The sequence below is a fragment of the Sciurus carolinensis genome, unplaced genomic scaffold, assembly GCF_902686445.1.
Source record: "Sciurus carolinensis unplaced genomic scaffold, mSciCar1.2, whole genome shotgun sequence".
Classification (NCBI taxonomy): Eukaryota; Metazoa; Chordata; class Mammalia; order Rodentia; family Sciuridae; genus Sciurus; species Sciurus carolinensis.
This window is the reverse complement of record NW_025920180.1, coordinates 568,320-595,609: the sequence shown is the minus strand read 5'-3', so window position 1 is coordinate 595,609 and position 27,290 is coordinate 568,320. Positions and strand designations below refer to the sequence as shown.

Below are 27,290 nucleotides of genomic sequence, written 5' to 3'. Positions count from 1 at the left end.
TTTTTTTTCATGTTACTCATGTATCTTCCCCTCTATCAGTGCAGATTTGGGGTATTACAGATTTCCCCCACTATACGCTTACAGTGGTCCTATGTTTTCAAAACCTTTTCTGTAAGTGGAGATCAACATTAGCAGTGCCCAATTCAGACACTATACAATCCTAGACCAATTAGCCCCTATGAGAACAATAACAATATTGCAATAATAAACAGAATGAGTTCAAATATTATCTTCAGTAAAACAAACAGATTTGTAATAAGGTCTGAAGTTTCTAATGGATTACAAGGAGGGTGCAGAGGGATGAAGAATGTAGCTGTTAATGGGATAAGACAAGAATATACAGAAGATCTAGAAAATAGAAAGGATGAGAGTGTAATCAAAAGTAATTGGATGTTAGCTTGCAAAAAATGGAGAAAGAGACTCTGAGGGAACAGGTAAGCAGAAGGAAAAGAGAGCAAGAAAAGTAAAGAGATAAAAAGTTAAATTTTTTGAATAATGAGAAAAAATAAAATCTACAGTACAACAGTCATATCATATTCAAACCTCCCAGTCTTCAGTAGCCTGATGATGAGAAGTACCTGACAATGAGCTTCAAGTCTCCAGCAGGCATCTCAGGATGGGATTTGCCCCACCTAAATTTCAGAGCTATGGTTTCCAGGATTATGCAAGATGGCTGCTCTGGCTTCCCAAATGTGTTGGCAAATAGGGAGCTGCAGCTTGTACTGTAGACATGGTCAGCTGGATGTCCTGGAGGTGGTGTGCAGTTGGTCAGGAAGGGGTCCTGGAGGTCAGGTGTGTTAGGTGCGGTTGCGGGATCCTGGAGGCTGGGTGCAATCAGTCGATTTGGGGAACTGGTGATAGGGCATAATTAGTTGGTCTGGGAGTCCTGACTGCAGGGAGCAGTCAGTCGATATGAGTGTTCCAGAGGCAGAGTGATCCAGAGTGATCGAGAGTGATCGGTCAGGCTGAGGTATCCTGAAGACAGGACTCAGTCAGTCTGGCCAGGGGTCCTATGGGACCTGGTTGTTGTCTCAAAATGGTGGCAGCCATGTGTAATAAAACCTGCCTGTACTGTAATAGTGAACTTCCAGGCAACAGCAGGCAGCTGGTGCTCCATTGGCGGTTGGTGATCAGTTCGCTTACTGTTGTCAGATGTTGGGGAGGTGAACCTCGTGCATTGGGTGATGGAGAGGTGTAAGGCAGGCAATGGACAGGCAAGAGGCAGGCAAATGGTGGATGGTAGGTGCCTGACAGTGAGCAATCTGCACCCAAACAAGGCGTCGATATGCTGGCAGACTGCAGGTGATCACAGCAAGCAAATGGGGTAAACAGCAGGGAATCAATAAACAACAAAACTGCCTCACCAAGAAACAGATATTCTCTACTTGAAACCAGAGTTACAGAGCAACAAGGAATGCAGCCTCCCTCTGGTCTGCCATCTAGGATCTCTCCCACAAACTTTATCTTTTGAAGTGTTCCATGAAATAAAATGCTGTCACCTATTTACAAGTGCAACTCTGGACTTTTTTTTCTTTTTTTACTTAGAAGAATACTAAAATTCTATGATTTTCATGTCATGAATTATCAAGTGAAGCAATTTTTCATGTTTTTCTCTACACTTTGAATTTGACATCTTGAAATCATGTGAAATGACTTATGCAAAAAATGAAGATACTGTTCATACATGAAGCAACATACCCTTGAATGACTGAGCAGCACAGATATTGCTTAACTGAATGCATAAGAAGAACTCATCCTCCTTCTTTGGATAGATTGCAAGGTGGTTTAAACCTGTAATGACAGTGACTTTGGAGGTCAGCCTCAAAAAAAGGATCACAAGTTTGAGGTCAGCCTCAAACAACTTAGCAAGGGGCTAAACAACTTATTAAAACCCAGTCTCAAAATAAATAAAAAGGGATGGTTTTGTGGCTCAGTAGTTAATAACTGCTGGGTTCAAACCCTGTCCCCCTCCAAAAAAAATGATTTGGACCAAATTCACTAAACTATCTTTAAAAATTGTGTATTGGAATATTTAGAATCATGATATATATATATATATATATATATATATATATATATATATATTTATTTAATTTAGAGATTTGTTTCACAGCTCTTTATAAGGTCACTGGAAACTCTTTTGAAAGACATATTTTTATATGTGCATTTTATGGGGTACGTTATGGTAACTCATTGAATGTGTATAAGTTGTAGTAATGAGATCACAGTAATAAGTATTTCCATCTTCTCAACTGTTAATTACATGCATATGTCAGGAATTTCAGTTTAAAACCCATTTTAGGTTCTTTCAACCAATATTTACCCTACAGTACCTAAAAAGTACAGGAGGTGATTCTACCAAAGAAATAAAAGGAATAAGTATTGGAAAGGAAGAACTCAAACTATCCCTGTTCACTGATGACATGATTATATATTTAGAAGAACCTGGAAATTCCACCAGAAAACTTTAGAACTCCTAAGTGAATTCAGTAAAGTAGCAGGTTACAAGATCAATGCTCATAAATCCAATGCATTTTTATACATGTGATGAATCTTCAGAAAGAGAAATTAGGAAAACTACCCATTCACAATAGCATCAAAAAAATAAAATTCTTGGGAATCAATCTCACAAAAGAGGTGAAAGACCTCTACAATAACAACTGCAGAACACTAAAGAAAGAAATTAAAGAAAACCTTAGAAGATGGAAAGATCTCCCATGTTCTTGGATAGGCAGAATTAATATTGTCAAAATGGCCATAGTACCTAAAGTGCTAGACAGATTCAATGCAATTCCAATTAAAATCTCAATGGTGTACCTTACAGAAATAGAGCAAGCAATTATGAAATTCATCTGGAAGAATTAAAAACCCAGAGTAGCTAAATCAATCCTCAGTAGAAAGAGTGAAGCAGGGGGTATTGCAATACCAGATCTTCAACTCTATTACAAAGCAATATTAACAAGAACGGCATTGTATTGGTACCAAAGTAGACAGGTAGATCAGTGGTACAGAATAGAGGAAATGGACAAAAACCCAAATAAATACAATTTTCTCCTACTAGAAAAAGGGGCCAAATATATGCAATGGAGAAAAGATAGCCTCTTCAACAAATGGTGCTGGGAAAACTGGAAATCCAAATGCAACAGAATGAAATTAAACCCCTATCTCTCACCCTGCACATAACTCAACTCAAAATGGATCAAGGACCTTGGAATCAGACCAGAGATCCTGCATCTTATAGAAAAAAGTAGGTCCAAATCTTCAACTTGTTGGCTTAGGATCAGACTTCCTTAACAGTACTCCCATAGCACAAAAAAATAAAAGCAAGAATCAACAACTGGGATAGATTCAAACTAAAAAACTTTCTCTCAGCAAAGGAAACTATCAGTAATGTGAAGAGAGAGCCTACAGAGTGGGAGAATATCTTTGCCACTCATACTTCAGATAGAGTGCTAATTTCTAAAATATATAAAGAACTCAAAAAACTCTACACCAAGAATACAAATAATCCAATCAACAAATGGGCTAAGGAAATGAACAGACACTTCACAGAAGATCTACAAGCAATCAACAGATATATGAAAAAATGTTCACCATCTTTAGTAATAAGAGAAATGTAAATCAAAACTACCCTAGTATTCCATCTCACCCCAATTAGGATGGCGATTATCAAGAATACAAGCAACAATAGGTGTTGGCAAGGATGTGGGGAAAAAGGTGCACTCAGACATTGCTGGTGGGGTTTCATATTAGTACAGCTACTCTGGAAAGCAATATGGAGATTCCTCTGAAAGCTTGGAATGGAACCACCATTTGACCCAGCTATCCCACTCCTTGGCCTATACCCAAAGGACTTAAAATCAGCATACTACAGAGATACAGACACATCAATGTTCATTGCTGCTCAATTCACCATAGCCAGATTGTGGAACTAACCTCGATGTCCTTCAGTTGATGAATGGATAAAGAAACTGTGGTGTATATATACAATGGAATATTACTCTGCCATGAAAAATGATAAAATTATGGCATTTGCAGGCAAATGGGTGAAATTGGAGATTATCATGCTAATTGAGATAAGCCAATCTCAAAAACTAAAGGATGAATGATCTCGCTGATAAGTGGATGATGACATATAATGGGTGGTGGGAGGGGTTAGCATTAGGGTTAGGGTTTGGTTTAGGTTAGGGTTAAGGAGGGTGGTAAGAATGGAGGAAGGATGGACTGTATAGAGGGAAAAGAGGGGTGGGGGAAGGGAAAAATAACAGAATGAATCAAACAACATTACCCTATGTAAATTTATGATTACACAATTGGTATGCCTTGACTCCATGTACAAATAGAGAAACAATATGTATCCCATTTGTTTAAAATAAAAAAAAGATACAAAAAAAGAAGTATATAAATTTAGTAATGGCTTATTTTTCACCTGAAATTTTTTCCCTGAAATTTCCATGAAAATGCTTTATTTACAACATTGCCACACACATTTTAACACATTTTAATCAAGTTATTTTCCTTCTTTCTACCCCTCCTCCCTCTTGCTTTCCTTCTCCCTCCCTCCCTCCCATCTAGGTGACTGGTAGAGCATCTGGTGGGGCACTAGGTTTTTCTCTTTTTCCTGTCCCCTGCCTGGTTTTGCAGTATTCTGTATATTTTGAATTCTTTACGAGAGACTTTAGCATTTTTATAAAAACAATTGCAACCAGTTTTCCAAAAATGAGCACTATTCTTCAAGAGTTTGGAGGCACTTGAAGACATGATATGGAACATGCCAGACATAATGAGAACCCAAAATTCTGAGAGGCCCCCTTACCTTTGTGGGGACTTTTTTTTTTTTTTTAACCTGGACTGTCCTTCCTTTTGCCCTTTAACAAATTTCTCTTCATCCTTCAATACCTGGCTGAATGTGAAGAATTTCCCACTCCCTAACCCAACCAATCAGACCCTTTCTTTGGAGACATAATTTGAGCAGTGATAAGGCAGCAGAAAGGCTTACAGGGTGCTCACACAGCAGCAGGGTCCAGGGAGAACTGTGCAGGGTTTGGGGGCACTGGAATCTCTGGGTCCAGCCCAGCTCTGACTGCTGAAATTTACAATGAAGTTCTCTTCATCTCTTTATGTCTCCAGTGTCCTCCAACACATTGTTTTTATTTAAAGTTCAATTCAGTTTCTGAAGTGTACAGTCCAAGTCCCAAACTGCTTCACAGCCTCCCCAGTAGAGAGTCAGGCTCTCAGAATAAGGCATAGTTCCACAGAAGTTGTTATAAAGAGGCTCTCCTTCCAAGACCCAACTTTTAGAAAGATGGCCCCGATCAGACACCTGTGCTCCCTCATTCTGAGATTCCCCAGGACTGGCTGGTGAGGAGCACACAGATGGCTCTTGTTTGCCAAGGAGCTGTGCCCATGCTGTGCTCAGGGTCAGAGAAAATGCTAAAGGACACAGAGCTAGAGGAAAGCAGAGGGCAAGGTGCTGTGCAAACATGTAAACATGCTCATTTAATTCTGGCTGTGCTCCCTAGCAAGTAGGGCAGGAACCTTGCTGTTGCTTACCAGTGTCTCCTCTGCTTCCATTCTCTGCCTGACAAGCAGGCTGCATTCAAAACATGCTCACCCTTACCCTAACAAAGTATTAACATCAGCTGCACTGTGTAAATGGAGAGGCCTGCAAATCAGTTGAGCAGAGTGGGACAAAGCCCTTTAGGGGCATTATGGGGTCCTGAGGTGAGAAGATCCCAAATCAAATTGTCCATCAGCCTGAGCAGTGTCTCCAATCATGGGCAAATCTGCAAGACCCCTTTCATTCGCCTCTGATGGAGTTCTCAAGGAGTGGTCGAACAGCCAAGTGGATGAGGGGGTGACACGTGTAGGAGTTAATTTGATTGAAGAGCCAGGCTGGTAAAGAAGAGAACGACCATTTGGGATGCTACTCTTGGTGGAATAGGGTCAAGCCACACCACAAAATGTTCCAGGGCTAGAGGGGACAACACAGGAAACCAGAATGTTAAATAGGCCAGATCAATAGGTCAGGTCAAGAGGGCAGAATGCAGCAGAGTGAGTGAGTGGGTGGAGTGGGCGTGGTACTGCAGAGTGGGGCCCAGTGGAACCCAAATGTCTGGTGGAGTCTTTGAGACAGAGTTGAAGAGGGCAGAGTGGAACCCAGCGAATGGCAGAGCTGGTGGGGCAGACCCCAGTGGAGCAGATACAGCCCAACCCATTGGAGCAGCAGGGTGGACAGGGACTGGTGGAAGGTGTCTAAAGTTTGCCCTGTCCAGGACTCCAGGGTGAGTGCAGAGCAGAAAGCAGGAGCCCAGCGGGTGAGCAGTATGTGTGGTGGTTCCCTCCACAGGTAGAGGGAGACCAGAGAGGCACATGTGGTTTGGAAATCATTCTGGACATCACTGTGGGTCACATGGGAAAGCAGCCCTTTGTCCCCCACTACCCTAGATGTGAGCTCAGAGTATTTTCTGTTGGAATGTCAGTTTATCCCTTTTATAATTAGGCAATGGAGTGAGAAAGAAGATGCCATGGTGAAGCCTTTCTTCTTCCCTCCCTCTCACTAGATCCTGTGGAACTTTTGTGTATTCAGGTGGGTTGGGGTCTGAGGGTTCCTGGAGAACGTCTCCATAGAGATTTTGTGTTTGGGGAGCAACCATTGTTCACGATGTGTTCACAGAAACTTCTTCTATTATCTGTTGTGCACAAGGTGTATCCTGGCGGTCCAAAGAGGGCAAGCATGTGGTGTGGCTGTCACTCACTGGAGCCTAGTTGGAATGCCACAGTCCTCCTCCCTTACCCATGGTATGGGGGTTCCTTGTGGCTGGGCAGTGAGATAAGCATACATGGGGGAGGTGACCATGATACTTGCCAGGGGCAACCTTGGGGGACTCCCTGCATCTGTAAAGCAGAACAAAGAGCAAAACTGCCACTCAGGCTAGTGTAAGGCCAAGCTCCAGTTTCATGATTCTCTAAAAGACCATTTGGAATGGGTGGGAAGGGCATCTGTGCTTTGGCTGTTATCATTTAGTTTTACATATGGAAGCATATTGCTTTTGTATCTTAAAACTATTCTGTATGAAGCTCTGTTCTAGGGAGAGGACATAGATGTGAACAAAACTGCCAGGAATCCCTGCTGCCATTCTTGTGAGGGCTCCTCTTCCTCTGCTGTGACCCAAGAATTCAGGCACTAAAAGGACATGGGCATTGATGAGACCCCAGTTGTCAGCAGTTTTGCTTCCTCAAATGTTGAAGGTTGAACTTTAGAGAAGTTCATAAAGCAAGTGTAGAAAGGAGGTTTTATTTGAGTAATAGTAGCATAGACTTATTCTGGAAGGATGAAGTGGGCCAGAGCTTGTGTCCTGGGTCCCAGGAAGTGAGAGTATCTTGGCACTCTTAGACATTTTAGGTGTTCTGTGTTCTCCATTCCTCTTCCCCCCTGTCTCTCTGTTGGGAGAAATCCTAGTTCTTGGCTCGCAGCAGCTATTGTCTCAAGTGTGTAAACTTGCAGAAAGGAGCATTCCACTCTGACCACCTAGGAATGTAAACAACTGCCCCAAATTGACTAGTGTTACCAAGGGAACCTGTATAGAAGCCTGGTGGTCTGATCCCCCATGGCACATTGTGAATGGGCTAAAAGTTTATAAAATGTATGGTTTTTTCAGTAATAAATGAGTTTGCAGGCTGCTTGCCACAAGCCTGCTCCTACCCAACTCCAGGGGTCTAGGTCATGACTTCATGGCTCTTACCTGTGCTTGAGCTAGCCTGGCACCCCTACATCTCTCTCCAACCTGTGTAGGCCCAGGAGCTGCAGATATGATGGCCAAAAGATGAGAAGCAGGGGGGCTGGGAGGGCCAAGGAGAGTCATCCAGGCAGTAGCTGCCCAGGATGGATTAATTAGCTTACAATTCCCTGTATAGAGGGACAATTCCTGGGACAGATGACCTCAGCAATGGGTTGAGAAGGTGCTGGTTATCTTGGTAAGGGTGGGGGAAGGATTCTGGAGGCATTAGCATTTCAATTGTCCAGAGAAAGACTTCAACAGTTTTTTTTTTTTTTTTTTTTTTTTTTTTTTTTTTTTTTTTTTTTTTTTTTTGCGCATGCTGGTGATTGAACCCAGGGCCTATGTACTTGCAAGGCAAGCACTCTACCGACTGAGCTATCTCCCCAGCCAAGAGAAAGACTTCAATATCCCAGACCCAAACTTGTCCCCACTGTCATGAGAGGACCTGATTACCTATCTACACTGACTGTCTGTCTTGAAGGCTTGCTTCCCTGACCCCTTTAGGCATCTGATCTCATGTTACCACCATGGCCATGTGTCACCTGCTCAATCATTCTAAAACACTCCCCTCATCGTGTCACTTAGCAGTCCTGTCCTACCTGTAAGACAAAGGTCTCCTTCAGGAGGTGGCTTTGCTCTAACTCTGCAGTTGCATCTCTTCATTCCCCTCAGATATTTCAAGAACACCTCTCTCACCCCACAGGTGCATACCTCTCTCCTTGATGTGGGTTTTCCCATTGTAAGAAGTTCTAACTCCTTATTAGACACTAGATGGTGACAAAGTTATCCTTAAGACTTTTTCTAGAGTCCATCAGTATGCACCAATCTCTCTGCTGACTTGGGTAATGGAAGTTTTTGAAATTAGAAGCCTTTCAGTACTGGTTTAGCAAGCAGTCTGTATTTTTTTTTTTTTTGTAAAACTCTTAATTAATTTTATTAATGGAATTATTTTCCAGCTATGAAAGGGAGTGTTATTAGACTCACTACCCAAGAGTTCTCATTGTCATCTTGGAGAAGATGATATATATATAAATATATATATATATTTTATATATATATATATATATAATCGATTATATATATATATATATAATCGTGGGGCTTGGTTATGGATGCATAGTGAGACCACCAGAAACTAAAGTATGAAAAAAAGTTTATTTTGGGAAAGAGAAAATAGAAAAGGAAAAAGAAAACAGACTGATGCCTCAGAACCACTACTCCCAGTGAGGCACTCATGGGGAGTGACTTCAGCAAGCTGGTTTTTAAAGTGAAAACCATAAAAAACGTTGTGGTAGTCTTACAATAGGGGCCTTTTTCTCTTTTGTCCCAAGGAATGCAAGGAGTCAGCTCCAACTTATCAGTTTCAGGCTGCACCTTGTGGGTTAGCAGGGTGAGCCAAGCTGGGGGTGAGGGGTGGGGGGTGTGAGCTAAACTACCCCTCTCAGGGACCAGCAACTTCTGTAGTCTCTGAAGGGATGGGTTGCTTCACAGAAATGGTCCCAATGTCCTTAACACATGGCCACATTGTTTTATCTCAGATACTGTCCTTGTATTTACCAGTCAGCACAGCTGAATGATTTTATTTGCACCCATTTTGGTTTGGTCCATCTTAACTTGATACATTTGTTTTATATCAGAAGGTCTCTACCTTTTTCTTTTTATAAAAAGTCTCTACCCTTTCCCTATATATACATATATACATATATATACACACACACACACACACACACACACATATATATATATATATGCATATTTTTTTCTCACAATTTATTAAGATGTGAGAGGTAAGGGTATGAACTCAGTCATGACCTCTTCCTACAGCTGTTGTTCCTGGGATGCTTCAGGAAATTTTGTTGAAGTTGGAAGCACTTTGTGCTTTTTGCTGGGCTCTGATTGTTATGAGTCAATAAAGATAATATATATATGTTGATGAGATGCCAAGTCTTATCTTGCTTGTAGTTACCCATTTGTAGGTCTAGGGAAGAATTGGGTCTTTTGAATACAGGCTTTAAGTCCCTGTGCCAGGAGGATTTGTGGCTATTTAGCGGAACTTGAGATGCTGGGCATGGGTATCAACAGAATATATTATATAGTACAATGGAGCGACTAGGTAATAGAAGAATAAAAGTGGTTGAAGGATCCGTTTGATTTGGTGTGATAGAACTTTCTGATGCTCTCAGTGGCAGCAGTGTCCTCAGGTGGTGGTAACTGAGGTCACCTAGATGGTTTGTGGAAAGAGATATTGGCACAGTGAAGGTAACAACTGGAGATCATTTTTCTGATTGCAGACAATGAGATGAAGGGACACATTAACATTGGTGGTCCCTGAGATGTCAGGAGGAGGTTATTCCAGAAAGTGTACCTTTCTCTTGTTTGTAGCTGCAGAAATCTCTGTTCTATTACTATATTTGCCATCTATACACTAGAGTTGGTTGTTTTACCAAATCTGGAAGCACAATAGTGATTACTGGAGACTGGGGTAGGGCAAGGGTGAGAGTGGAAGTTGGGTAATTAGATAAGGTCACTGAGTACTGTGCATCTGGAAATGCCATGTTCAATTCCATTAACATGTGCAATTAATATGTGTAAATTAAAAACACATAGAACTAATCATTTTCTGATCACTGAAGGATAGGCCCTCAACTCTGGAATAGGAAGTTTATATTCTTCTGCATGACTTCCTGCTTGTGAAAGTGATTATTGTCAATCACCTGGGAAGAGAATTTTTTTAAATTTTTTATTATAGTCATCAAAATAATGGTGAATATCAGATATACTATTTGTAGAATGTGTACTGTTTGGTGGTATTGTGTGTGTGTGTGTGTGTGTGTGTGTGTGTGTGTGTGTGTGTGTGTTCAGACTGGTGGTTAAATAATTTTAGAAGAAATGAAGTGACTTCTTGTCACAGCAAGATAGGGTTACCTAGTGGTCACTGAATTTCTTCAGGTGCTACCTTCCATCCATGGTCAAAGTAGTTATTGCCCAGCTTATCTGTGGGAAGATACTTCTTTTCTCTTCTTCCTACACTACTGTTCATGATCAAGTCACTGAAACTGTCCACCCTACAAGGAGAAGGAATGTAAGCTCCACCCACAGGAGGGGATGCTGTCCACCTGCCTTTTTCCTATAAGAAAGATTTGTCTGTTCCCATCACTTATTATCTATGTAGTCATTTATTTCTGTAAGACCATAAATATATGTTCCTTCATTGCTTTTAGTTATTTCAGTATTAAAGTTACTTAGTTTCCTGCTGATATTACTCCAGGTTTTGCTCTTTGAAGATCTTTTCCCCAGGTCCTAGGTCATTTGTCAGACATCCACATTTTAAAGTTTTTCTCCTCCTCCTCCTTTCCCTACTTATTCCTCTTTTCCCTACTTATTCTGCTTCTTCTAGTTCATTCTAAGTTTTGTATTTATCTTACCAGATCTTAAAATAAGCCATTTCTCCAGGAAAATAGAATCTTTTTTTACTGGTATTTATTAGGACCATCTGTGTAATTTGCAAGTCCATGTGAATAATGTAAACAGAGTCCTTATTTTAAAAGCAGGTTACCTTTGCCAGTAACATCATGTAACAGAAGTCCATTTTTTTCTTGTGTGATCTCTTCATGTCATGGTGCATTTTATTTTCCTTTATTGACCTTCTTATTACAGAAAAACTAGTATATTAGATTATTAGTAAGGCTTTTAACATCTTTAATTTTACATTGTCAATTCTAAATGGAAAATTACAAGAAAGCATATTTTATAGTTTGCACACTCATGTTGAGTTCATTCATGTGAGCAGTGAAAATGATACACAAAACCAATGCAATAGCTCTCACTACACTTGGGTGACTGTTCTCAATCTCTATCACTGATTTGTTAGTAAGTTGGAAAGAACTGAAAGAACCTGACTGTAGATGGCCCTGGTTTCCCTTTCCCTTCACATCCTCAGCTGGGGAGGTGGGCTAACACAGTGAAGTACTATGAGTGACAAAAGGGAGAACAGGGGTCCTTGGTCTTGGTGAAGAATACACTGCCTTCTTTCTGCACTTGAATCTAGTTCCCATTGGACCCCACAGTGTGGCCTTTCTGGGCTTCAGCGCCATCCTGTGTTCATTCATACTTAGGCCAACACTCATACTGTGCCCTAGTTCCTCTCAGTTCCCACAGTTTTTTGGCCCACTGGACTTCTGTGCTGATTAAAATTAAAACTCTTTAATATGCAAGAGGTGACCAGATGCAGCATACATGGAGTTACATGTGTGTGCTGTGTTCATACATGTGGTCCATTGTCTTCTTGGAATTCACATATGAAGCATAAGAACAAAGATAAAATCAATAATAATTTAGGATAGTAGTAGCAGGGTATTCAAGCAAGGATAGTGTCACCTTGATCAGGGCTACTGACTGTGTAGGAGGAACAACATGGGGCAAATCTTCCTTTTCCTGCCTTGTACATCCTTTCTCTCTCTCTCTCTCTTTCTCTCTCTCTCTCTCTTCTCTCTCTCTCTCTCTCTCTCTCTCTCTCTCTCTCTTCCTGTTTCTCTTTCTTCCTTCCATAGAATTATTTACTGTAATCTATAAGCAAAGTATTATACTGCAAATATAGCATATTCATTGAAGAGCAGCACCCCACTTCACCCTAACCCAATACTGTGGCAACCAACATGACTACTTTCTGTTTACATTATTTTACTTTTTGCACCAGGAAGAGGACCTAGGGTCACTTAATGACTGAGCCACATCCAAAGTCCCTTTTTGTACTTTAGTTAGCAACAGGGTCTCACTGAGTAGCTTAGGGAGTTGCTAAGTGTTGAGGCTGGCCTGAAACTCAGCCTCCCGAGCTTCTGGGGTGTTTCCATGTATTTGACACTTTAAATACCTAATGTAAGTGGTATTATACAGTGTTTGTCCTTCCCATAGCATAATTTCATCTTCTTAATGTTGTCTCAAATGCCCATATTCAAATCTAAGGGCCAAATAATACACTCCTTTAATCATTCATCTGCTGTGAATATAAATGTTTTCCATACCTTGCCTCTTGTGCATGATGCTGTTATCAGCATGCAAGTGGTGACATCTCTTAGAAATCCTGATTTCAATTTTATGTGGAATAATAACCTGAAGGGAGCTGGTGGTGACATATGGTCAATTTGCTTTTAATTTTTGGTGCAGATTTCATGCTGGTTTCTATAATTGCTGTACCATTTCACAATACCACCTGTAATATATGAGCATGTCAGGTCCACTGTATCTTTTGTAGCAGTTCTTTTCTCTTTTTTGTTGATAATCATCATTATTACAGGTGTGTGGTAATACTGTGAACTGTGAACTGTTTTTTTTTTTTACTGTTTTTTATTGGCAAATTACAACTGTCATATTCATCTGTAAGAGACACTTAATTTTCAAATACAAACTGAGAGCAACAAAGTAAAATGGAAATGTAAAGAATTTTGTTTTTTCATTTGTGGTGCTGGGGATTGAACCCATGGCTTTGTGCTTGCAAGGCAAGCACTCTACCAACTGAGATATATCCCCAACCCTTAAATAAATTTTATTAACATTTTTATTCATGAATAAAACACAATAAATAAATTAATATGTCCTTATATTCAAGTTTAATTGTAAATATTATATGATGTTGTCTAGATGCCACTACTGCAAGGAAAACCAATATTAAAATAGCTGCAGCCTGAAGCTCTGGGTTCATTTCTTAGCAACTCAAAAGGAAAACAAACAATTAATAGCCAGGTGTGGGGGGATATGCATGTCATCTCAGTGACTGAAGATGTTAAGACAAGAACCAGCTGTGGTGATGCACTCCTGAAATCCTACTAACTCTGGAGGCTGAGGTAGGAGCATTGTGAGTTCAAAGTCAGCCTCAGCAACTGAGGAAGGCCCTAAGCAAGTTAGCAAGTTTTATTTGTTTCTAAATAAAATAGAGAAAGGGCTGGCGATATAAATCAGTGATTTAGCATCCCAGCTTCACTCCCTGGCTCCCCCCCAAAAAATAAAACCCATTCCCATAAGAACAGAGAGTAAAAATGTTAAATGGAATTTAAATTATGTTCATTTTATCATTTCCATTCATAAACTATATATACATATATAATTCATAAGTCAATATGAATGTATGTACAATGATAAATGTAAATTGCCTCCACTCTGCCTTAGGTTTCAGTGCTGTAAGGAAACCCTCCCTTAAAATAGCTGCAAGCCGAAGCTCTGGGTTCAATTCACAGGAACCCAAAAGACAAAAAAAATCAAATCCAGGTGTGGTGGTGTATGCCTGTGATACTGAGGCCACCCTTATCAAACTCATGAGACCCAGTCTCAAAAAATTGAACAGAATGGGAATGGCTATCAGTGTAGAGTACCCTTGGGGTGAGTCCCAGGTATTGCAGAAACCAAAAGCAACAACCCAAAGTCTATCATTCTGTCCTCATTAATTCCTGGATTGGCCACAATCTACTAACACTCAGAGGTAGATTCACTCTGCTCAGAATCAGGGTGTGGGCCCTGAAACCCTGTCCAATCAGAGGTACCTGGGTGAGAAATGTCCAGTCTGCATGCAGTCAGAGAGGAGGGAGCAGCTTCCAAACTCCAATGCTGGTCTTTGTCTCAGAAGTCCGCCATTCTTGGGTGCTGTTTCTGACTTTTCCTCCTGTGCTCAGGAACCCCAGGTTTCTGTGCTACACAGGGGCTGAATCACAGGGAGGTCACCGGGCACAGTGAAGACCAGAAAATTGTGAGTTTGCTTCAGGCATCTGGAGACTGGGAAGGGAAGCTAAAGCCCTTGGGACTGGTGATGGCAGGAGCAGAAATGATGGAGGTGGCTCCTCCTGGTTCTCTTAAGTCTGCCAGTCCTAGTCTTCCTGTGTGGTTCCTCAGTCCTCAATCCCTTTCTTCAGGTCTAGTGAGGTCGGTAGCTGGATCCTGGGCATCTTGTCACATCAGTGCACAGTGTCTTCTGCCTCTGCCTGAAGCCCCAAGAGGATATCAGTGTGCTGGCACCCCAGAGTTTCCCCAGGTTGAGAGAAGAAGATGTGGAAGAACATTAGAGGAGAATAAGGGCATCAATGTGCTGGCAGCCAAGCATCTCCACAGTCTGTGTGGTGAAGATTGAGAGGATCATTAAAGGAGGACCCCAACTTCATGGTGTTCCTGCATATAAGGAGCTGTGGTCTCTAGAGGCCTCAGTTCCTCCTTCCTGCTGAGCTAGCTAAATATTCAGGAAGCAGCATCTCAAATCCAGACTGTGGCCCCTATCCTATGAATAAAGTAATAAATTTTATTTTTTAATTGGTTCTTTTTAGTTGTACATGACAGAAAAATACATTTTGATATAATTATACAAGCATGAAATATATCTCAATCCAACTAGGTCTCCATTCTGGTGGCTGTTCACAATGGTGAAACACACTAAGGTTTATATATTCGTGTATAAACATAAAAAACAATTTTTTAAATTTTCAACTATAGTTCATATTCCCAATTCCAAATTTCCCTCTTGACATTATCAATTATTTGTTTCCCATTCTATACTTCAAATTGATGCAAAATTTTGTAACTTCTTCAAATACTGAATGACACATGTTAAAGGTTTTGTTTTCTGTTTGTGGGCAATTTATGTGAGAGGGAAATAGAGAAGTATCGCTTGACCATTCCAAAAAAAAAAATAATAATAATAATAATGTGCCACCCTCTGTCTTCCAAGGCACAGAAGACTTATCACAATTTTTTTCTGTTGAGATTCACCACTGAATTGACTGTGTGATGCTTCCTTATCTCAACCTCTCCTGCCTTCCTAGTCCTGTGTTTAAGAACTGACTGATACAAGGTGCCCATTTGTGGTGTGTCTTAAAATATTTGGGGTATGTAGTGAATATCAGACTCTGAGTCTTGTCCACTTGGAGAACAGTTTGAATTACTGTGTGGAGTCTCTCAAGAGAGCAGCTGGATGCCCTGTAGCTGGGAGGAATCTCTTGACATTAAATAAGTCTAAATATCATTCCAGTGGACCAGGAGGCTGAGGTAGGATGATCACATTTCAAAGCCAGCTGCAGCAACTTAAACAAGTACTTAGTAACTCAGCAAGACCCTATTTCTTTCAGAAATAGGAAGATGTTCTGCAGCTGGAAGGACATTGGGCCTCCAATGTATCCTTCATCTAAAGGCACTTTAGTTGTCTTTGGTACTGGGAATTTTGCTACAATGAAAATGGGAGTGTAGCTATTTCTTTGACCTTGTGTTTGTAATTCCTTTGGATATGTAAGCAATTATTTTTACTGTGTCATATGTTCCATTTTTAGTTCAAAAACCTTCATACTATTTTCAGACCTAGTTGTACTAAATTTACATCCTTACCATTAATGTCCATGTGTTTCCTTTTTTCCATACCATGTCTTCTGGAGTATTTGTTATCTTTCATCTCTTTGTAGTAGTCATTCTTGCAGCAGTGTGCATGATGAAAGACATTTGTTATTTGAGTTATACATTAAATCCCTGATAGAATTTTTTAGAATCTAGGCTGTCCAGTAGCTACTGGGAGATTGTGTTCTAAATCACTTCTGGGCACAAACAAGGATCTGTTATTTTGACAGAGAACAACACTACTGCTGGTTGTTGTAGGTCATGGAGTGTCTTGGACACCACTTATTTGTGATCTAAGTATATTTGCACATACTCAGTCAACTTTGACCCCAGAGCTTGGGAGATTAGGATGTAGTCCATGGAATGGAAAATGTTAGAGATGAGTTATCCAGTGAATAGAAAACCTCCTTCCAAGAGGAATTGGTAGGGCTGCAGTTATAATAGGAGCAAGCTGGGAGAGGGAGCTCAGGAAGTGCTAAGCACCCACTAAGGCTGCAAGTGGTGCAATATTTTTCCTTTTAACTCTTTGATGCAGGATATGATAGAGGGTGGCTCAACTGTCAGCAACATTAGTTGGTCAAGTACTCTAGCAAATCTCTTCTAGACATAAAACATGTCTCTTGTAATTTAACGTCTTCTCTTCCCTGATTCCAGGTGTTGAAGTCCATGGTAGTAGTTGCATGACCATAGAAGACCACCATGATTTCTGTGGTCTTGATACTTATTACTATCTTGGTGCTTTCTCTTAAGTACTAGGTAGATTAGGGTCTCTATCACAGAAAATTTTAAAGTTAGGGTTTGTACATATAGTCCCAATCTTTCTCTCCTCAAGGTGGTATTGACTGTTGGTACTTCTGTTCCAATTACACAGTATTTTGCCTAAACTGGACTAATGTCCAAGACTACCTCAGGTTTTCTTCTACATTTGATGGCAGGTATTTTCTCTGTTGTGTAATGAATATAAGTCTCTTGACTCATTTATTCCTTGCCAAGAGGGATGTGAAACCTAAGATGTTTATAATGTGTTCCTGGAGGAGGAATGGTCAGAAACATCCTCTTGTGTTACATTTCCAGTGTCTTCCTCCCTCTACTCTGAGCATAAGCCTTTTATTTCTGTGCTGGAGTTTGAGCCCAGGGCCTTGTACATTCTGTACACACACTGCCAGTGAACTGTGCCCCAAGCACAAACATCTACCTTTAGATTTGTTTGTTTCCTAACTTTTAATGTTATTCCTGATGTGGTTGGATTTATATAGGCCCTTCCATTGCTATTTAATATACAAATAGTTTTTACATAACTATTGATTTATTTATGGATTTCTTTGTGTTATGATCCCTTGGTCTTTATTATTGTAAATTTATAGTTTAATAGGACACATTAGTGTAAGGAAAGGATAATGTCCTTTTTTTCCCTCTTAGAATTCAAAGTTTCTTGGCTACTTTCATGTTTATTTAACAATCCATATGAATTTTAGTATTTTTCTTTGATTTCTTCTTTCATTAAAAGTAACATATGCTATCATATTGTTGGGGTAATATTTCAGATTTGGGGAGATTGCTCTTTATAATGATGAGTTCTACACTTTACACATATGGCATGTATGATTATTTTAAGTGTTCTATATTTTTATTTTCTCAAAATTCTATATTTCTAAGCATGTATTCATGTAAAATTCATGTCACATGTACATGACATGACTTAAAACTTACATGAGTTTCACTGTATCTGTTAAACTGTATGTAATATGGTAAAAACTGACTGGTCCTTGATAAGTCCCCCCCATCCCCTTTGCCTTTTAATAGCTAGTTTCCATAAATACATGAAAATTTACACTTTATCTAAGTTTACTTCATGAAATTTTTTTTGTCCCAAATATTATTTGATAATGTTAAATTTTATCTCTCATGTATAATTTTATTACATTTATTGAACTTCTAATTTTAAAAACTTAGCTATTTATGATTATTTAAATGTTATGTATGTTCTTTATAAAATGTCTATTCCAGTCTTTTGTCTTCTTTTATTTTGGTTTCCTATACATTTCCTTCTTTTTAAAAGTGTTTTGCTGTATGTAAAGTAACTTGTTTCTCCCCACCTGTCACTACACTTTGTACATTTAATGGTACCATTCAATGACTATAACTTTTAATAGTTACCCATTTTTGAATAAAAATATTATTTTATGTAACTTGCACAAGAATTAAGTATCTTTCTTTTATCTTTTTTCCTTCCTCCCCCCTCCACCATGTTTCTGGGGATTCAAAACTTGGAACCCCTACTACTACATTCTTAGACCTTTTAAAACTTTGTTTAGAAATGGGTCTTCCTAATGTGCTCAGGCTTGCCCTGAGTTGTGATCCTCCTGCCCTGTTTTCCTAAGTAGCTTTTATTACAGGCAAGTACAACACATTCACTGAGACTCCCTTTCTCATAACAACTTTAGCATATTTTATATCTTGCATTTATGTTTAGGTATTCACTACCAGAGAAAATGATTTTCAGTGATATTTTTGAAGATTACAATAGCAATTTGTGTGTGTGTGTGTGTGTGTGTGTGTGTGTGTGTGAGAGAGAGAGAGAGAGAGAGAGAGACATAGATAACCCATTGTCCTGGCAGCTTTCTTTGAAAAGGTTGTCACTTCTCTACTTTCCAACCTTACAAGTTCTATTATTTATCATTGTCTAAATGGCCAGTGTGTTTTTAGAAGTTCTGTCTTTATTTCCATGGAACTAATTATGTATCACATGAGAACTGTACCAATTGCTTCAGCATTGTAACCCTCACCCAGTCATGTGGCACACTGTTTTTTCAGTGTTGGACTTCATATACACTGATGGCTATAATATATAGTATATATTGTGGCAGCTGCTGATTTCATGCTCTAAATAGTGCTGTGAGAATTTTTTTTTTTTTTTGTAATGGGGAATGAACCCAGGGAAGCCTAAATACTAAGCTGCATCCCCAGAACTTCTTCATATTTCATTTAGAGGCAAGGTCTCAATGAGTTGCTTAGAGTTGTGCTAAGTTCATGAGGTTGCTTTTGAACTCAGTCTTCCTGCCTCAGCCTGACAGTGCACTGGAGTTACAGGGAAGTACCACCATGCCAGTCTTGTTAATGTGCTCTTTAGAAAGTAGTGGTACCATTTCTTTAATCAATTAACAATAAAAATGGAGAAGTTGTTTGTCTAGGTCCCAACCCTTACCCACCACTTGTCTGGTGTTTGCCACCAAAGAATGAGGCAGGAGAGGGATTGCACAGGATATGAGACTGGGCCATTCAAAGGGCCAGGAAGGGAGGCCACCTGGGGGCAAGGACTGGGGGGATGGGTTGAGAAACAATAAAGTGAAAATGGGTGACTGGGTACCAGCTGGGGGCTCAGAAGGAATATATCAGAAACTGAAACACCATCAGATTTAGGTTGAATGAGCAGGGTCTGTAGAGGAAGAAATGAGAGGCTAAGGAGAGAGAGGCATGGCATCTGGTGGACTTCAAAGAGCAGGGAGATGAGAGAAGTGTGGCTCATCTTGGCTAATTCTGCCATTAACTCCTGGCCCTTAGAGGCCTCCAAGTAAAATTCCACTGGTATGTGTGTCAAGCTATCAGTGCTCTCACATGGGATCCCCTTTGTCCTCTCCACAGTCCTCTTCATCATGAGCCGTTTCATCATTCTCTTCCTCTTCTTGTGTATCCCTTTCATCAACTTCCCCATCCTCAACAGTTTCTTCCTCTTTAATTCTGTTCACTGCTTCTTCCACCATTTTTTACTTTTGCTTTTTGTACCTTGCCTTTACCTCCACCTTTTTTTCCTTCAGGTTCCTGGTTCTCAATGATGCCACTTCCCCTATGCTTTTCTTTCCCATGGTTCAAGGGCTGAGTCTGGATTTGTGGGGATATTCCTGTCAGGACCCTGGTTTAGGGGACTGGGTGTGTCAAGAGTGGTGGCAGATGGAACCTAGTCTGGTGGTGAAAATGTGATGTTCTGACAGATCTGGCTCCATGAGAATGTTATAGGCCAGACAGACTCCATTTTGCTCTTAGACTCCACATTATGTAGGAAATAAGCTTCTCCCATGGGAGCACTCCACCTCTGAACCCATCAAAAATTGCTTAACTTCTCCCATGGGAACACCTGGCCTCTGTTCCCATCATCAGTTCCTTGGTGTGATATATTTAGCAATATAAAATGACAATTCCTGTGTAATGAAAAATTGCTTTCTTTTGATCTCTATTGCTCCTAACCAATGTACCCTGATAACATAATTGTGCAGTTATTAGTAATCATTCTTTAGTTTGTACCTAAGTGACCCACTTCCCCTTCTTTCAATGATCTCATGATTTTAATGTGTAATTTCAAATCATAGCAACAGACATGATTAATGTAATTTTTGTTATAAGAACACTTACAATCCTGTGGTCGGTGCTGATCTCCCAATAGTCATTTTTTGGGACATTCTGTGAGACAGTCAGCTGACAAGCTTAATAAAAACTCTCAAATTTGGACTTCACAGTGGTGATCAGTCTGTTCTTAAGTTGCACCCCATAACAGTAGCAATAGTGGCAGCAGCCTTTTAGAGCATTCTCATAGAATATTTTGGTGCATTTCATTCTGCCACGGAGAAGAATTGATGACTTATAAGGTATACCTCTGTAGCATATTCTAGGTAAGTGTAGATTATCTGTCTTCAAGTTTTCATGGCTACATCAGCACAAAGAGAAGAGAAGCATTTGTGAACATAAAATGAGAAGTGTGAATAGTCACCAGATGGTAGAATGATTCTGTCCCAAGATGCTGAAGGGAGTGTGGGTCTGCAAACCCTTTAACATTAGTCCATGGCTCTGAAAACATATATATCTGAAAAGGAATAAGTTTCTATTATTTTATGCTATGATATTTTTGGTATTTTCTTACAGCAAAAATAAGAACACAGAATTTTTGGCAATTTTGATAGACTATGTGACCAAATTGAATCATGTTAATGTGGTAAATGTCAAACATAAGCATAGTTGTCCAGATTGTGAAAATATTTGGTCATCATGATGTACAGGTGGCTCCTTACTGTCAGAAATAGCAAGACTTGGTCAGGCAAATTTTTCAGTATGAACTATTAATAAATTGTGATCCTAAACTGAAGTTTTCTCATGATGCCATCCATAACTGGGCATCACTATATCTCCAGAGTTTGTGTAGAGTGACTAAAAAAGTCATGAGGCAAGACTCCAGATAGACATATGTGTTTCCTATGAAAGGACCTCAGTCCTTTCTTTCTCCCCAGGTGTCACCCCTTATGTGAATCTTTTACAATAAAAGAAGGGTCACAAATCTAAGATACTCTATCCTCACTGTAGCTGCTCATGTGTGTGATAAATTCTCACATTTTGAGTTCCCTCACTACATTTCCAATTGTCCATTTTCCCTCTCCAGTTCACAGGATAATCAACCATTTTTCTCATGCAACACTGAATCAGACACAGCATATTACCATTTTTCTCCAAGTAATGAATGACATTTTAAAACATATTTATACTCAGGTGATTACAATTTTACATGAGAGTTTAGCAGATAATAATTGCCTGAATCTACTATCAAAAAATGTTTCCATTCTATTCCTTCAGTCTTCTGTAGGCACAGCCATCTTATCAGAATGGATTTGGAAACTGTTCTTATTTGAAAATGGACTGTATCACAAATAATATGTGTTGGTAGCCTAGTCACCAGTGTGGCAAGACTCAGAGATGGGGCTTTTAGGCTAATATAGAATTATAAAGACTCTTCATCTTCAGTGGATTAGTCTTGTAATAACTGCTTATACTACTGGCAGGTAGTTAGAGAAAATGGGTCACTGGCATGTGCTCTGCATGTGTTTATCTTCTTCCCAGTACTTTCCTACCTCTCTTTCTGTTTCCTGGATGTCCTGAGTTCAGCAGATTTTCTCCTTGTCTTTCTTTCATGATTTTTGTGCCTTAGAGAAAGTGTAACATGGACAGAATCCTTTGAAAGTTGTGATTCAAATTAAATATTTATTCCTCTAAGTTATTTTGTCAGGTATTTTGGTCACATAAATGAAACATTAACTAATACTAAAAGGACACAAAGTGGTGTCCTCATCCACTATCATCTTTTTTTCCAAGTAATAAATATCACAACTGCCAGGGCATTAAACTTGATGCCCGTAGGGGTGATTTCTCTTGGATTTTGTAGAGCATTATTGGTGTCTGGTCATCTCTTCCTAGATGACAGAGGAATGGGGTGAACACTATTAGGAGAGAAGCTAGCTGTCTATGGACTTAGAAGGATTTTCTGTTATCCATTTCATCTACGTAAGTAACCTTTTAGAACATGAAGACATGAAAATTTTCACACACAACCTTTATTTCATGGAGTTTCTTTGGTGGCCTGTAAATTGGATACTGGTGTAGAAAGGAAAATACAGAATTTATTTATTCCCACTGATTTCTGAAGAAAGGGAAATTAGAACAAAGTCCAGGGAAAACTCATACCACTTAGTGTTTTCCATATTGCACAGTGTCCTTCAATAAGTAAAAGTATTTATTGGAGAATTACCACAGGTTACAGCATATCTGACCTTGAACAGAGAGTCTAACAATTAGTATTGTTATTTTCTTGGTTTTTAACTGTGAAATATTTGTTCACCTATTTTAAGTTCCATTTTTAATTAATTGTAAAATGCATTAGTAAAATTTTGAACATAAGAAAATGTATCCAAAGAAGCAACATAAAGTTTTATTTCAGATCTTCTTTTAATTAATTAAAATTTTTGTTACCATTTTCTGAAGCTGATACTAAGTTTATTATATCTTTTACATTTTGGGGGGTAATTTCAAATGAAAATTCTTTGTAAAATCTATCAGAAAAGATAAATAGAAAAAAAATATTTCATTGTGGGTGCATAAAAGTTAGTACAATTCCTCAAGTTTTTGTGGCAGATAAATTGGTGAATTATGGCTTTAGCATAACATATTTTCTTTCCTAAAGAATTGTGACTGTCTGTGGGCTGGGGATATAGCTCAGTTGATAGAGTACTTGCCTCACAAGCACAAGGCTCTGGGTTCAATCCCCAGCACCACCAAAAAAAAAAAAAAAAGAAAAAGAAAAAAATGTGACTGTCAATAATATATCCTGTTATCTGGATATTTCAGTTTAATACTAAATCTTTATCATAGTTTGTATGTGAGGTGTCCCCCCAAAAGCTCACCTATGAGACAATTCAAGAAGGTTCTGAGGAGAAGTGTTTGGGTTGTGAGAGTCTTATTCATGATATAATGCCTTGATTGAGATTATCTGTGGTAACTGAAGTGGTAGGGTGTGGTCAGAGGAGAATGGAGTTGGGGCATGGGTTTGGAGAGTATATTTTGTATCTAGAAAGTGAAGATTCTCTCTTTGCTTCCTGGTCACCATGTGAGCTGTTTTCCTCTGCCACACTCTTCCAACATGATGTTCAACCTCTCCTCAAACCCTGAGGAATGAGACCAGCCTTCTATGGACTAAGACCTCTTAAACCATGAGCCCTCAAATAAGCTTTTGTTTCTCTAGTTTTTCTTGTCAGATTCATTTGTAACAGCTGCCAAGTAGCTGACTATAACATATCATAGTACTTGACAAATCCTATAATTGCTCATATAAGATTTATCATTTACTAAGTAAATTATTTTTATGGGGATAGCAACAAAATGACATACATATTTTCTGAAAAAATAGATACTTGTGCTTTCCCCCCAGGTATATATTACAAGTGCCCTACACATTTGTTTTCTCTTATAGACATAAACATTTAGTTTGGCAGACATGGTCATGCACACCTGTAATCCCAGTTACTCAGGAGGCTAATGAAGGAGAAGTAAAAGTTTGAGTTTAGACTTGGCAATTTAGTGAGAGCATCTCAGAATAAAAAACAAAGAAATAAGGAGTGTTATTGGTGTAGCTCAGTGGCAAATCAGTAAATCTTCCCAGGGTTCAATACCTAGTACAAAACAACATAAACAAAAACCCACTGAATTTGAAGATTTTTTACTCACATTACATTGAGAATTTTCTCATTCAAACTGTGTCAATAAAATTGGGTAAAGACCTGAGTTCCATGACTTCAAGCTAATACTATTCTTGAGGCTACAAAAGGAGTTCTATGAAGGTCCATTTGTTCTGATACATGTAGAGGGAGATTTTCAAGAGTTACATTTGAATTGTAGGTAATTGATCCTGAGAAAGAAGCACAGAGGAGAAGAAAGTAGATGTAACTGGTTTTCACGTGTGTTCCAGGTCTGGGGCTGCATATTCCTTCCAAAATAACATGTATTTTGAATTTGCACACTTGTCCTTCCCTACTTTTTATTTTTGTATTAACATGTGTTAAACTACTTTATTTCCTTTCCAGAATAGTTAACTTGTAGCCCTTTATATTAGGAGTTTCCCCTCAACTATTACACATCAGTTTTTTTCATGTGATGGATTCATGACCTGTAGTGAGTAACATATTTCTTTTTAACACGTGAATGTGTTAGTACCATAGCTTTGCATTCATGCTATTTTTGAGTCATTAAAGATTGCCAAAGAAGTAAAATATACTTTCTTGTGTGCATTTCTTCTGGATGCTGCATCAATTTCAAGAATTAATAAAATGCACATTAAAAGAGAATTCCATTCATTGCTTATAGTAACATAAAGTTTTGAAAGAGAATAGTTAATAGAGACTCACTCTCCATTGCATTCATGGAGCCTAAATCTGGCTTTTCTTAGCCACTTTTCACCCCCCTGAGTCTTGGGAAGGCCCGTTTTCTGTATTTCCTGCCTAGAGAGGTCAGGATGAAACTATCTCATTGGTCAAATTAGCTTGAAGTTAGAGCTTTGAATCAATGTTCCTATTAGACCAGGCATCATCTCTGAAGTCTCTGGAACTCCCAATCTGTCCATTCCTCACCTGCTCTCTCAAAACAGTCCCTACTCCCACCTTGCCACCCCTGCCCAGTCTCACTAGAGGGAGCTTTCCAAAGTTCTCAGTCAGCAAGATGTCCTGAAGCTCTGTGCATATCCAAAGTCTTTGAGGGAAGGAGATGAACCAGTTGATCTCTGAAACAAGATGGGTTCTGTGTGCCATGTCATCCTGTGGAAAACTGGGTTACCTTGACCACCACTCTCCCAAACTGCCCACCATGTGCTTAATGGGGCTGGGTCATTCCCACATGGAGACAGGTTAGGGCAAGTCTTTGTCAGTTCTTATATGGCTCCTCCAGCTCATGTGTGATAGTTTTGGAACTGTTGTCCCTTGTATGGGCTTTGCAGACTCTCATGTCCATGTGAGTTCATTGGTATCACAGCCCGCCCTTCCACCTGGGCCTCTAGCTCCTCTGAACTTTCCAGCATCCTGTGCCAAGCCCTCACTTGGTGCCAGCACCTCCTTTCTCTCTGTCCATCTTTCCTGGAGGAACCTGACCCAAGTGTGACTTGAAAAAGTTTTAAAAACTGCCACTGGTTTTAGCCTGTCACTTCCTTTATTACAGCAAACATGATCTGTACCATATTTACCTAGAGAATCAATCTGAGGAGACTGGGAGAAAAAATTTACATAGTGAGCAAGGAACAGATTCTAGCTGGAAACCCATGCTCTGAGAGTCCATCTTTCTTCATCTTTCCTATGAATGGCTTTGGACTTGACCCTTATATTTCCATGGGGCAAAATTATTCAAACCCAATTCACTGATCTTTCCCTCAGTTTTACATGCTCATAATTGATGACATTAATCTTGAATCTTTTGGTATCTCCCATCAAATCAGAATTATTTTGCCATAATTTATGTTAGAAAGATGTCCATTATAATGCTAAAGCAAAACAGGAAAAATAAAAGAAGAAGAGACTCACTCTCTAGAATAGTAAAGTATATTTGAACTACCCTTTTAGGACTTCTATAGCATAGAACATGTACACAGATGGAACTTCAATGAAAACTTTTATCAGAAGAAGTTTGAAATTATGTCTTATCTTTTATTTTCCTTCATTTTGGTCATTCACATCACAGCAACAATGGTGTCCTTTTATGTGCATTGTCACTATACCAAAATTATCTGCCAAATTTTCCCTATAATAATTTATTTCTTTTTATCATTAAGTATCACCTCAGAATTTTTCTAAATAATCTGTATAAACTACCATATTTTGTACAATCTTCCATCTTTTGAATTTGTCTTTATTAGTGACTTGCTTTGGAGAACAAAAATTCTCATTGTTGTTTACTAGACATATTGAGTTTGTAACCATAGCTTTGTATGTTTTCATTTTAGTCCACCTCAAGGTCAAAGGCATACCCATTCTAATCTCCCTACATTTTCAGTAAAAATGCAGTTAAAAAATCCTATTTCTTAGTGCATTAAAATTCTAAAATAGAGTTCAGAAATGATAACTGAAAAATATCAAAGAAAATACAAGACTCAGAAATCATGGCTCTTTATATTCTGTTCTTCGATATGTGCATCTTAGTACTGTAATAATGAAACAAAGCATCAACCCCAAATTGATTTATAATTTTACACAATTAAGTGTATTTCATTTACATAAAATTTTGTTTTAATGCATAACAAGTTGCCATTTTCACATATGTACTAAAACCTATCATTTGATGAATTTAATTTTATTGCCTTTTTAACATGTTTCCGTTACTCTTCTCAGTTATCATAACTGTCAATGACTGCTCTGAAAATTCTTTTAATTTCGGACTTTAAATACCTTTTATGAATTATAGGCCAGTGAGATGTGCAAAAACCCAGGAAGAACACTAATTGGATGTTTGACATAATGTCATCAAAAATAAAAAAAAAAACAAATATATCCACTCTCAATAGATTATTTTGGGTATATGTATTAGGATGATATACCCTTGGAGTGACATATATATTTAAAATGATCAGAAAGTATTCTTGTTGCTACTTGCTATTATAGCAAACTGCACAAACTGCTTAAAATATTTGAATTCAAATTCATCAACAAACTCATTTTTTAGTGTTCTACCTCACAAATATTCAAAAGCTTCTCTTGGACCAGTGGCATTGGCATAACTAGAGAGCTTGCTACATATTCAGAAACCCAGATCCCATCCCAGGACTACTGACTCCATCTATGTATTAATGATGCATATCCA

General features: G+C 39.0%; 1 pseudogene; it reads right to left on the bottom strand.

Annotated features, from left to right (window-relative positions):
- The window catches only part of LOC124974814 (rap guanine nucleotide exchange factor 2-like), a 172,762-nt pseudogene extending 152,859 nt beyond the window's left edge, over positions 1 to 19,903 (bottom strand).
- Positions 19,904 to 27,290: the final 7,387 nt, after the last annotated feature.